The 11,308-nt window shown below is 40.0% G+C and overlaps 1 pseudogene; it reads right to left on the reverse strand.

Annotated features, from left to right (window-relative positions):
• Positions 1–7,152: 7,152 nt before the first annotated feature.
• LOC135052884 (5S ribosomal RNA) lies at positions 7,153–7,271 on the reverse strand (annotated as a pseudogene).
• Between the last annotated feature and the right edge of the window lie 4,037 nt (positions 7,272–11,308).

Below are 11,308 nucleotides of genomic sequence, written 5' to 3' on the forward strand. Positions count from 1 at the left end.
TTAAAATAATAATTCAGGTTAAAATTCAGTACTGCAGTACATTCTGCTACATAGAACTACTGTAGTTAAATTGTCTGGCATGTCCTAAAGGGTGCGCATTGTGTGACCGCCGGTCAGCATACTGATGGTAGTGCAACAAGCCCCTTGCAGTCTCATTGCACTCGCCACACTGCACTCGCCATGCTGCGATCTCGGTGGTGACACGGGTTCTACTATCACTCTATGGGTGTCGTGGACACCCACGAGTGGGAATAGTCCCTGTTGGTCGGCATGCCGACCATTAGGAATTTGAGGGTGCGGGATGTAGGGGGAGGTAATGTGTCCGGTGGTCTCCTGACCACCAGTCACATAACTACATCCCATCCTAAGTACAGGAGATATTGTAGTTCCCTCGCTACCATATGATCTCAATTGATCATTTGCCTCTCTTTATAAAACCATCTAGGTTTCAAACTCATACTGTAGCTTGCATACATATCTATATTTCACAAACAAAAAGAAACATATTTTATTATATAGCTAATTTGTAACTTAGGTAAAATTTATATATCACTTGATGCAAAAAAATATAGATATACCAACTCTATTGCTCTCTACCACTCACATTACTCCATGTCTCTTTTTTTTTCACATCTTTTTAATACAGTTATTTGCATTGATACAATGGGGGGTTGACCAAGCAGAGGACACACAACATGGGCAGGACCACAGTTTTCCTCCACTACTAAATCCGTGTAATCTGATTCCAATAGAACCATTGAGAAGAATATATTGTTCTTAAATTAAATTAATGGTGACATAACAAAATTCTCTTGTTCAAGAAAGTGAAGAGATTAAGAAGTGTTAAGGGTTAAAGAGATTTACTATGCAAACAGCAATAAGTAAGGCATTCTCTTGGTCTTATACTAAATACTGTACATGCTGTGAGGATCTATGAATATTGAGGATATTAGCAATTACTAAAATATTTGTGTATATACATACTGTGTATAAAAAATAAGTGTAAATGCAAACATATATTGTATGCATTTATTTATTTTTTCAATTATTATTATTATGTTATTACCACTTTATAAATTAGGCATATGGGGGTACAGTTAATAAAGGACTTTTTAGGGTTTCTGGTCATTTTGTAAACAATTTACTAAAATAAAAAACAATGGCAAAATTATCAAAAGCTCAACTTAAGGACACTTTAGACTAGAGTATTGGGCAAACAATCAATTTTTTCACATAGACAAAGATAGACAATTTTTTTTAATGGTCAGTTTTAAAACTAACCAAAAAACTCACTGCAAAGCAATGGCCAACCAACCCATATAATAGAGCTGCCTGAGGCAGGCAAATTTGGAGGAAGCACTGCACAGATCACTACAATTTGTGCCTTCATTAGGTTTGAAAGGTTAGAGAGTTAAAAATAAAAATAAAAAAGTATTCTCCCCATAAATAACCAGCAACATACCTCGCAATCTAGGCTGGCATGGGAATATAGTGGGAAAATAGGTGTGGCAGCACACCTATTTCCCTATAACCAGTCCAGACTGAGAGTTCCAGGACTGGTTACTGATTAATGGGGGTCTCTGACGTGGAGGTGTCCGCTCTCAGGCAATCAGTGCTTTCCTATTCATTTGAATGGTGGTACCTGTTCATTTCAAGGGATGTTTTACTTGGTCACTTTACACATATTGGCACTTTAAATTGTATAGTGCCTGTCAGTGAAGTTATGCTCAGTTTGCTATTTTACTGAGGCTATTAGATGCCTACTTGGAATGAAGAGGAGCCCATCCAATGATTTGGTAATTATGAAATGTGTGGATTTGGGATTATTTTTTTAAATACAATATTACAACATGTGGTATGCAAGTAATATAGTTATTTTTATATTTTCTTCACATGCAGACCACAGGTGCCAGTAGGCCTATAATGTATGTGTATTATAATATTTGTTGTTACACAAATGCTATCATGGTGAGACTTGCTGGGACATGTATTCCACCAACAATATTATTAACTGTTCTTTATCCATTAAGCCTTTATGGGGAGGTGGTTTCTCATAAAAGAGACCTAATTTTTTTGGGTGGAGGCTCCCAATTTTCCAAGAAATTCCAGCCCAGGGCTGACCAGTTTGGGATAGGTCATCATGCTGGCAGGGGGACCCCAGGCTGCTCTGTGTCCCCTTGCTATAGCATCAGCTCACTAGAAGGAACAGCCTGGTGCTTGATATGAGAAAATTGTTGGAGCCCCATGCCATTAATCCCATATCAGCCTTGTCAGGGACATACTGTGCTGGTTAATGATTTGGGGGGACCCCACATATTTTTTTTCCATTTCAACTATTTTAACCTTTTAAAATCCTATACAGATTATAGTGATCTCTCCTAAACTTCATTGGTAATTGTCAATTTTGGTTTAGTACAAAAACTTTTGGTTAGTAAATCTAAATGCTTTCTCACTTTCAGGTTTTTATTTGATTCTAAATACATCTGTTAATATTTAAAATATATATTAACATTGTTTAAATATACTGTATGTCCTAGATTGGTGCTCCACTTACTGGCATTAATAATATACACCTGTATACATTGGTAAAACATTTAAGTTACTGTAAGTTAAGTTTCATGCATATGCACACTTATGGTTAGATGATAAGCTGACAAATTGGCATTGGTATTGAATTTATTGCATCGGATCAAACTGAACTGCACTGTAGTATTAAAAATATCTTTCTCCATCTTGCTCTTTCTTTCTCTCTCCCTTACTCTGTTTCTCTTTGTCTTGCTTTCTCCTTTTATCTCTCCATTATTTTATTACTATGTTTTGAATGTAAATACTCCCTGTGTACATGGAAACATTGTGAGTATGGCAAACCTTTAAGTTCTGGTCTTGGATGGAAACTATCATGTTGTAAAATAGTGTTATGATATGTAGGTTTAGTAAATAGACAACTTTAAAAAATTTTTGTCAACTATCTTTATTATGGTGTCTAAAAAATTTTTGTCATAAAACTCCTGCTCCCCAGGGTTTTTCCCGTTCCTCTTGTTCCCAAAAGTGAGTATATGAAATTTGAGCTTCGTAGGTGCAGGGACCAAAAGTTTCGAAAATTCTGCTATTTTCCATTATTAACTTTGGGTAGGCTCATAATAATTTGAAACTGTTATTATACATTGATAACAGTACACTAAAAGTAAAAATTATCATTTCCACCTTCCTTGATGGTCTAAAACACACCCCAAATGTATTGTGAAAATAGTACAAATGAGCTATTTTGAAAGAAACGTTTTATTTCACAACTTCTAAACATCAGACTTTCTCAAACTTTTTCTACTGATTTATAATTATTTCAATATAGATTTCTTGAAACATGGAATTTTCTTTCGATTTTCTTCAACCGACTGCAGTAAGTTCTGTTGCTGCTCCTCATCCTTCTTAATTCTTCTAGAAAACTCTTTCATCAGTTTGACTCCTCTTTCTGCAGTATCATTAACTACTTTCAAGTTCTTGACAAATGATTTCATTTCACAGAAACTGTGATCTTCTTCCCACATTTGTGGAGCTTTTTTCAGCCAAGGTCCATATTGTCCAAACACATGGAAAAGTAACCATGAGCTAGTACCAACCAGTTGGGACAATTTGGTAAATTGATTCATGATTCCTTAAGGATTATAATGTGCATCAATACATAAGCCCTTTCAGCATCTAGCGGACCGGTGTATTGTGTGATAAGGTATAGTAGGCTTATTACAGAGTGTGGTAATAAATAAAGCCAGAGAAGCTTTTAACCACATACCATGCGTATTAATATCATAAACCATTGAAGGTGGTGTGAGCGTGGCAAGCAGCCATGAATACTCATGATAACAGCCCTAATTCATTAATATTCTTATTGATATTGAATTAATTACAAAGGGCTATTTTTCGCAACAGACCTGATCCAATTGGTGTATAACAGCCTGAAATAATTTATTATTCAAAGATCACTGTCAATGGAGTCATGATGCATGCTGCGTCTAGACCCATAGAATAGACATGATCTTGTTGTATATGTAAGATTAATTAACAGTGCACACACCATGGTCTTTTGTCAATTGAGTTTTTTTTAAAGGAACCACTAATGGCACGGTTTGCATGCAAATTATACTATCTTATAGAATCATAAGTTTCCACCATGATATTTAAATGTATATAAAGGGACTATGTCCTAGGTGTATCCAAACTTAATACCTACCTCTGAGATCTGTACCGTACTAGGGTTACTTACCCATGCTATTATTTCCATAGCTGTTTAGATTCAATACATAAATAAAAATATGAACAATTCCAGTGATATTTAATTAATAAAATAAATTGAGCGGAACAATTGTTTGAGCACAGTGAAACAGTGTTTAATTTTTCAGCACATAATTTAATCACTTATATTGCACAGAAAAATCTTCCATAAATTGTTTGGGATGCCCAGGTGGGTGGTAGATAGCTGCAACATGCAGAGAGAAAGGAGAGTAAACCCTAATGGAATGTACTTCAAATGATGTAAATGTGAGTGATGGAACCTGTGGTAGAACAGGGTATGCGAAAGATTGGGAAAGTAAAAGTACAACTCCTCATCCTTTATGGTTACCAGGCCTGGATGTGTGTGTGAAGTGGAGACCACCATGTGCCAGTGCTGCGGGGGGGGGGGGGGGGGGGCTGTGTCAGATTGTGTGAGCCAGGTTTCTGTTATAGCCAGCAGATTGAAGTTGTTAGATATGAAGAGGTCATGGATGGATGTTAATTTGTTACAAACAGAGCATGCATTCCATAAGGCACATTTTAGTGATCTGGAGGGTGATGGAAGACATGTGATGTTTATGAGGTTGGTTGGATTTCTATGTTGCTGGGAATCAGGTGACTGTGAGCGATGCAAGGGGCTGGGTCCTGGATTTGGTGAAATGTCAAAAGGTATCAGAAGCAGAAGAGAGAGATAAATGTGGGTGTCAGAGGTTTGTGAAAGTTTTTTATGGTGAGAGGTTGTAGATGTTATTGTCTATGAGTATAGGGAAGTAAAAAGCTTATGAGTGATAATAAGAGGAGAGTGTATAATTGAGGGGGCAACATGTACAGAGGGCTGAGTTACTGGGAGACTGAATGATGCAATGGTCTTTATGAATACTCCATGAAGAGCAATGAAGAAAATCAATTTGTGGTACATAGTTTGTTTGAGATTAAACCAGAATTATCTAGGCTGAGAGTGTAAGGTTTCACTTGTTCAAGTTAAAAGTTCAGGTGCCTATTTACTGGTGTTGTTCCGCTGTATGTTAACTGAGCATGTCACAGCAAAATGACAAACAGCTATGTACAATCACATGCAAATCACAATGTAATGGGTTTTATACAAAATTGGTTGCATTCTGTTCTTACACGTCATGAGGATTATAGTTTGAATGATATATACATACGCTGAAATGCACAGATGATTGTGATTGGGAATGAAAGGAAGGGTGGTTGTTGTTCTGCAATGTTGGTGGGATGTTTCTGTCTGTGTTCATCCTGGTAAGTCATGAGTAAGTGTATATTGTAATATTTTCTTAACCCTTCTAATACAACCCTGTTCAGCCAGGCTGCTGTTCAGCCCAGCATCTTCCCTTATGAATGGTAAGTATCCATGTGTGTCTGGTAATTGCAATCAAGCCCTAACACCCCACCCCCAGTTACAGAGCATGCCATAAAACTCAACTAAAACAAACACTGAGATAGCAATTACCAAATATTTCAAAGTTGCAATAAAGTATCATCATAGAATATAATATAGCTTAAAATATACAAATTGACAGTGTAGAGTACTTATTATAATAACAATATCACTGCAGCATGTATATTCTGAGAAGATCCAAACTGCAAATGAGTGTAGGTTACCTATTATAATAACAATATCACCATGTTACCATTTCCTCTGTTAAATAACAAAAACGGCAATGAAATGCAGACAATGCTGCCTGAGCAACCACAAAATCTATCTCATCATAGGCATTCAAATATTCCCACAGATTTAAATCATTAGCTGGAACATCTGCAACTTTTGTAGCATTTAGCCAAACTGTAATGAAAAGGAGTGCGTTGAACAGACAAAGGCAACATAGTTTTTTTATTTTGACCGAATCATAGAGCTGCTCGCTGAATGCATAAATTTTTGCTGCGTACAGTATGGTGGACATCCACCTTGCCTTATGGAATGCATCTGGCTTTTGCCATTGAACTCCTCCAGGTGGAATTTCTCCTAGCAATATGAGCATCAGTTCCGCACTTTCATTGTAGTCACCTGGAAGTAGGACATCTTTATCTTGGTTTACTACGAGTTTCAGGAAAGAAACAGTGTCATCTTGCAAGGATTTCAGCCTCCGGTTTTTGATTTGCAATGTCTTGAACTGAGAAAAAGGTCGGATTGGTGCCGCACAGGACTAAACACGATCTCTTTATAATGGGCTCTTATAGAATTTGTCCCTTGTAAACCAACAGTGCATATGCATAAGAGATGCCTGAAATCGGTATCCAAGGAGTTATTGTTGTTGGTGGTGCACCCAGAGTCAATAGTACGTGTCAATATTTCAAAATAAAAAAGAGAGACTCTGTGTTGGGGCACGCTTATAAATAAAACTTAACTTTTAATTAGAATTTGATAAAATTATGGTACACAGACAAACACACATATAATACTTTAAGAGAAGGTCATAAAGAATTTTTAACCTCTCTCCACTTGTATTTTTGAATCTCAGGACAGATTCAATATCATCAAATAAGAAAAAAAGATAGATAAAAAGATGAATAGGAGTATCAATTCTCCAATTTATATCGGTATTTAAGGTGACAGTGACACCCAAGATGAAAATATCAGAAATTCAATTTCAACATAACAGAAAAAAATTCTGACATATAGCACATAGGCAATTGATATAACAATTTAGACTATGAATTTGGTCCACTAACCAATGCCTATTGTGATGATATATCCTGGTAGGGGTTAATCTGCTATTGCTAAGTTTCTGGTCAACATGTACAGTGAAAGAAAAAACTCAAGGTGAGTCTAGGATCAGACAAATTGAAAAAAGAATATAGATGTGAAATCGGTAAGGGTCAAAGGTTGCTCCAACACTTCTGCTTTTCACATGAAGACAGAGGTATTTATTACTGCACCTAAGATTCCCTAGCAGTCTCCCATCTAGGTACTAATCAGGCTCCTCACTGCTTAGCTTCCAAGATCAGGCGAGATTGGGCGTAACCAGTGAGATATGGCAGTAATATCACATAGGTTGTGAATGAGAGGGTGTGTGGTTATTGGCACATACCAGAAAGAGTACTTCTGCTGTCCATTGTTGTGTACAGTCTCTCTGTTACTTTTGCATTGCAGAGAAATTATATGACTGGCATCAGGATGAGAGAGTACTGAAAGAGCAAGATACAGGAAACATATAGGCTCAGGTCCCGTCTTCTGCTGTCCACAGTCATATAATGATATAGCGGACAGTGGATGAGAGAGGCGGGTTACCTGGGCCTTTTGGAAATTAGTGTGGAATTACACAGGTATCTTAAAGTTTCCTAAAAACATCCAAATTCAAAAATTTGCTATTGGCGATGCCCCTAGGGTACAACAGTAGAGAACAGAGATTCGCTATTGGAGATATCCCATAGTCATATGTGATCAGAAAATTTTTTAACAGTGTGTTATGGTTTATTGGTATAAATTAGCCATCTACATAACAAAGTTAAAAATGCAATGTAAGAATAGGACTAAAGAGCATTCACTGAAAACGTTGGATATTTAACATTATAGTTGGATAAACAATAGCAGATTACCAGATATTAAATAATTTGATAACCAAAATTAAGTCAATTATACAATACCAGGAGGTGAGTGGGCTGAACCGTGCACTGTTCAGCACCACTAAACACAGACGGCCGTTTCACCTGAAGGTGGCTTGTTCACTGTGTGAGGTGGTAGTGGAAGACTGTCTATTTAAGGCCAATATGGGGGAGTGGTCTCATTGTAAGGGCCAATCATAGAGGGGAAAGAATGAATCATATGATGTTCATGAGGTGTCCAGTACATCACTTCCGGTTTTAAAAAACGGAAGTGGTGTCGAATTGCGTCATATCCAAAGCCTTTGTATAGCTATTAGGGCTTTAAGTTAAGCTGAAATGGGTATCAGTGGAGAGAAATGAATGTTTTGGCTGGATGCTAAGGCCACGATCGGGGCAACAGCTCCATGACCGGAAGTTCTTAGGTCGAAGGACTACTCTGTGGCGCGTCATTTGTCATTAGCGCGTCACTTTCGGTTTCAAAACCCGGAAGTGGTGCGGGAACCCGTCGCGTCCAAATTATATATGCGGCTGGGTTAGGGTTTGGGTTGGGCTATGATTAACTGAATGAACGTGAGGGGGAATGGACGGTTACATGCTTTGTAGCCAGGGTGATAAGGCCGCGATCGGAGCATTCACTCCGTGACCGGAAGTCGCGTCAGGGCGCATCATTTCCGCTATCAGATTCATACAGAGAGTGTATACTTGCAGGGCTACATCACTTCCTGTTTTGAAAAAAACAGGAAAAGGAAAGTACTAAGAGCAGCCACTCTCATAGTACAAATTAGTCATCTGATAATGTTTATGTTTATCAGGTTGCTAGGTAACCGTAAGATAAATGAAAAAAGTAGTGTTTTAGAAAAATCAAAAATTATGGTAAGTATCTTAGGTGTATAGTAACTCCTCTCCAAAGTCTATATGCGGCTGGATAGGGTTTAGGTTGGAATAAATATGAATAACTAAGTACACGTAAGGAGGAATGGATAGTTACATACTTTGTAGCCTGAGTGTTAGGGCCACAATCAGAGCATCGACTTCGTGATCAGAAGTCACGTTAGGGCGCATATTTATACTATAAGATTCATATAAATTGTATACTGGCAATGCTACATCATTTTTTGTTTTGAAATAAATTTTATCATATTCTAATTAAAAGTTAAGTTTTATTTATAAGCATGCCCCAACACAGAATGTCTTGAACTGATCAGTTTACCAGCTTACCACCCCACCCAGGCAGCAACCACCATATCATCATCAGCTAGGCTTTCAGCAGTTACTGTAAAACGATAAACAGTGCATCAAAAAACGTAACACTAAAAAACACAAGTTTATAAAATCAGCCTTCTTCTTCCAACTCATCTAACAGAAACAGTGAAGTGAAGCACATCCTACATAATATGCATGTTTCGGCATGTCAACACTTAAACACAATGAACATTCTCACTCGCTCACTGCCTGACTGTCTCGACTGAACGACGATATCTGTGTGTGTGTGCACCACGTGACCACCACTGCACGCACGCACGCACGCACGCACGCACTGTTGTCTGTTGTACATGTACATACTAGTCACTCAGCATCCGCGGCGGTGCAGCAGTAGTAATGTTGGTGATTGGTGAGGTCATGCAATAAAACTTTTCTTTCAAATTAGCTCGTTTTTACTATTTTGCAATAAACTTGGGCTGCGTTTTGGACCATCAAGGAAGGTTGAAATGGTAATTTTTACTTTTATAGTACTGTTATCAATCTCCTATATAATTACCCAGATCTGTCACTCTGTGACTATATGGATAATGCTGGGAGTGGCTAGGAGCTCTTATTGGGTTAGCAGCAAGTCTATCACACCCAGTCCACAGCTGATTGAGAGAGAAATGCCTTCCTTTTGGCTGCTGTGTGTTCCCAGAGCAGGATTAACAATGGGGCTGATGGAGCTGCAGCTCCAGGTCCACACCCCAAAATATGCCTACTGCATCTGCAGCATCATACCCTCAAACGATTTACACAAAAATTTGCTACAAATTCGAAAAGGGGGCATGACCATGGGTGCAGTGGCATGGCCACGCTCCTTTTCCTATACCTTCAATGGAAGTATGGAGAGCCAAAAATCAGTACAGACCATAAAAAAGGTACTGTACCTACCATAAAGGTACAGCTGGAAGGTATGCCTCTGCATCTGCAGCAAGTCTCTGTGCTGTAGATAGGGGAAAAGAAACCTTTTATTGCAGCATCCTATGGAAATCATTCTGACCTGAACGCTCGCTGCAGTTCATTGCAGCGATAAGGTCAGAACTGCACATGCGCCAGCGCATGGCTGACAGCTGATGGCTGTCATTGTCAAGCGATCGCCTCTGCCTGATTGACAGTCAGAGGCGGTTGCTGGGTGGGAGGGGGCGGCATGGCAGCACTTGCCTGCCATTTTGTAGGCAAGGTCCGGCCAACGCAGGTGTGGCTGGACCGTGAGGGGGGGGGGCGGCTTGCAGCAGCAGCCTGACGTCACACACAGCCACTGTGACCAGGGCAGCGATGAGTAACTCCAGACCAGCCGCAGGAGCTGCGCTGGCTGGGAGTTACTCTTCAAGTACAAAAGCATCGCCGCTGAGCGATGCTTTTGTACTTGTGAGAGGGGGTAGCCTGACATGTGGGGCAGACAAGCCCTGTGCTGGGTGTCCCCCTGCATGTCAGTGTAAGTGATCATAGCTGTGCTAAATTTAGCACAGCTATGATCAGCTCAGAATGACCCCCTGCATCCTGCTGCTTCAAAAATCCCCACTCTCTAGCCACAGCGCAGGTGGAACAAAAGCTGCTGTGGCCACCGGCATAGATGTGTATGAAAGCCGCGCAGCGGAAGGCTTTCATAGCCCTCGCTGTGCTGCATACTCTGAGCCCCGGAACCTCCTCTGCGCATGATGTCACAGAGGTGCATCCCCGCCACAGCCGCGCACAGATCCCCAGAGGCCCTGCCTCTGCAACACAGCACTTGGCCTGCCAGCCTGGAAGCCCTGGGATGGCTAATGTAACGGTAAGAGTGGGTGATATTGTGGAGGGTAATGTTTGCACGCTGAATCAATGTAAAAGGTGACAGTGCTGTGCAGTGTAGTGGGTGTGCAGTGTCACTGACACTGCACAGCACTCTCACCTTTTACATTGATTCAGCGAGTCAGTCAGTTCTGCCAACCAGTCACTATTAATAGCACCGGTGTCCCATTACAGGGAAGTAGACACACTAATAGCCGAAGCATTCTGCCGCTAAGGCCTGCTGGGAGCAGTAGTTTATTGAGTGCATCTATTTCCATGTAACGCAGCGCATTGTGACACCGGCACTAACAATAGTGATTGGCTGCTGTGCGAGTCTCCGGGAGAGCCACTGCCAAAGGGAGGAAAGCAGCTTAGCTACATCCAGGAGGAGAAGCATTACCCACCCCTCCCCTACTCGCAGTACCTCCGGGCCCCATCCATGGCACCACTGCACATCCCCCCTCCA

The sequence above is a fragment of the Pseudophryne corroboree genome, chromosome 2 (assembly GCF_028390025.1).
Source record: "Pseudophryne corroboree isolate aPseCor3 chromosome 2, aPseCor3.hap2, whole genome shotgun sequence".
NCBI lineage: Eukaryota > Metazoa > Chordata > Amphibia > Anura > Myobatrachidae > Pseudophryne > Pseudophryne corroboree.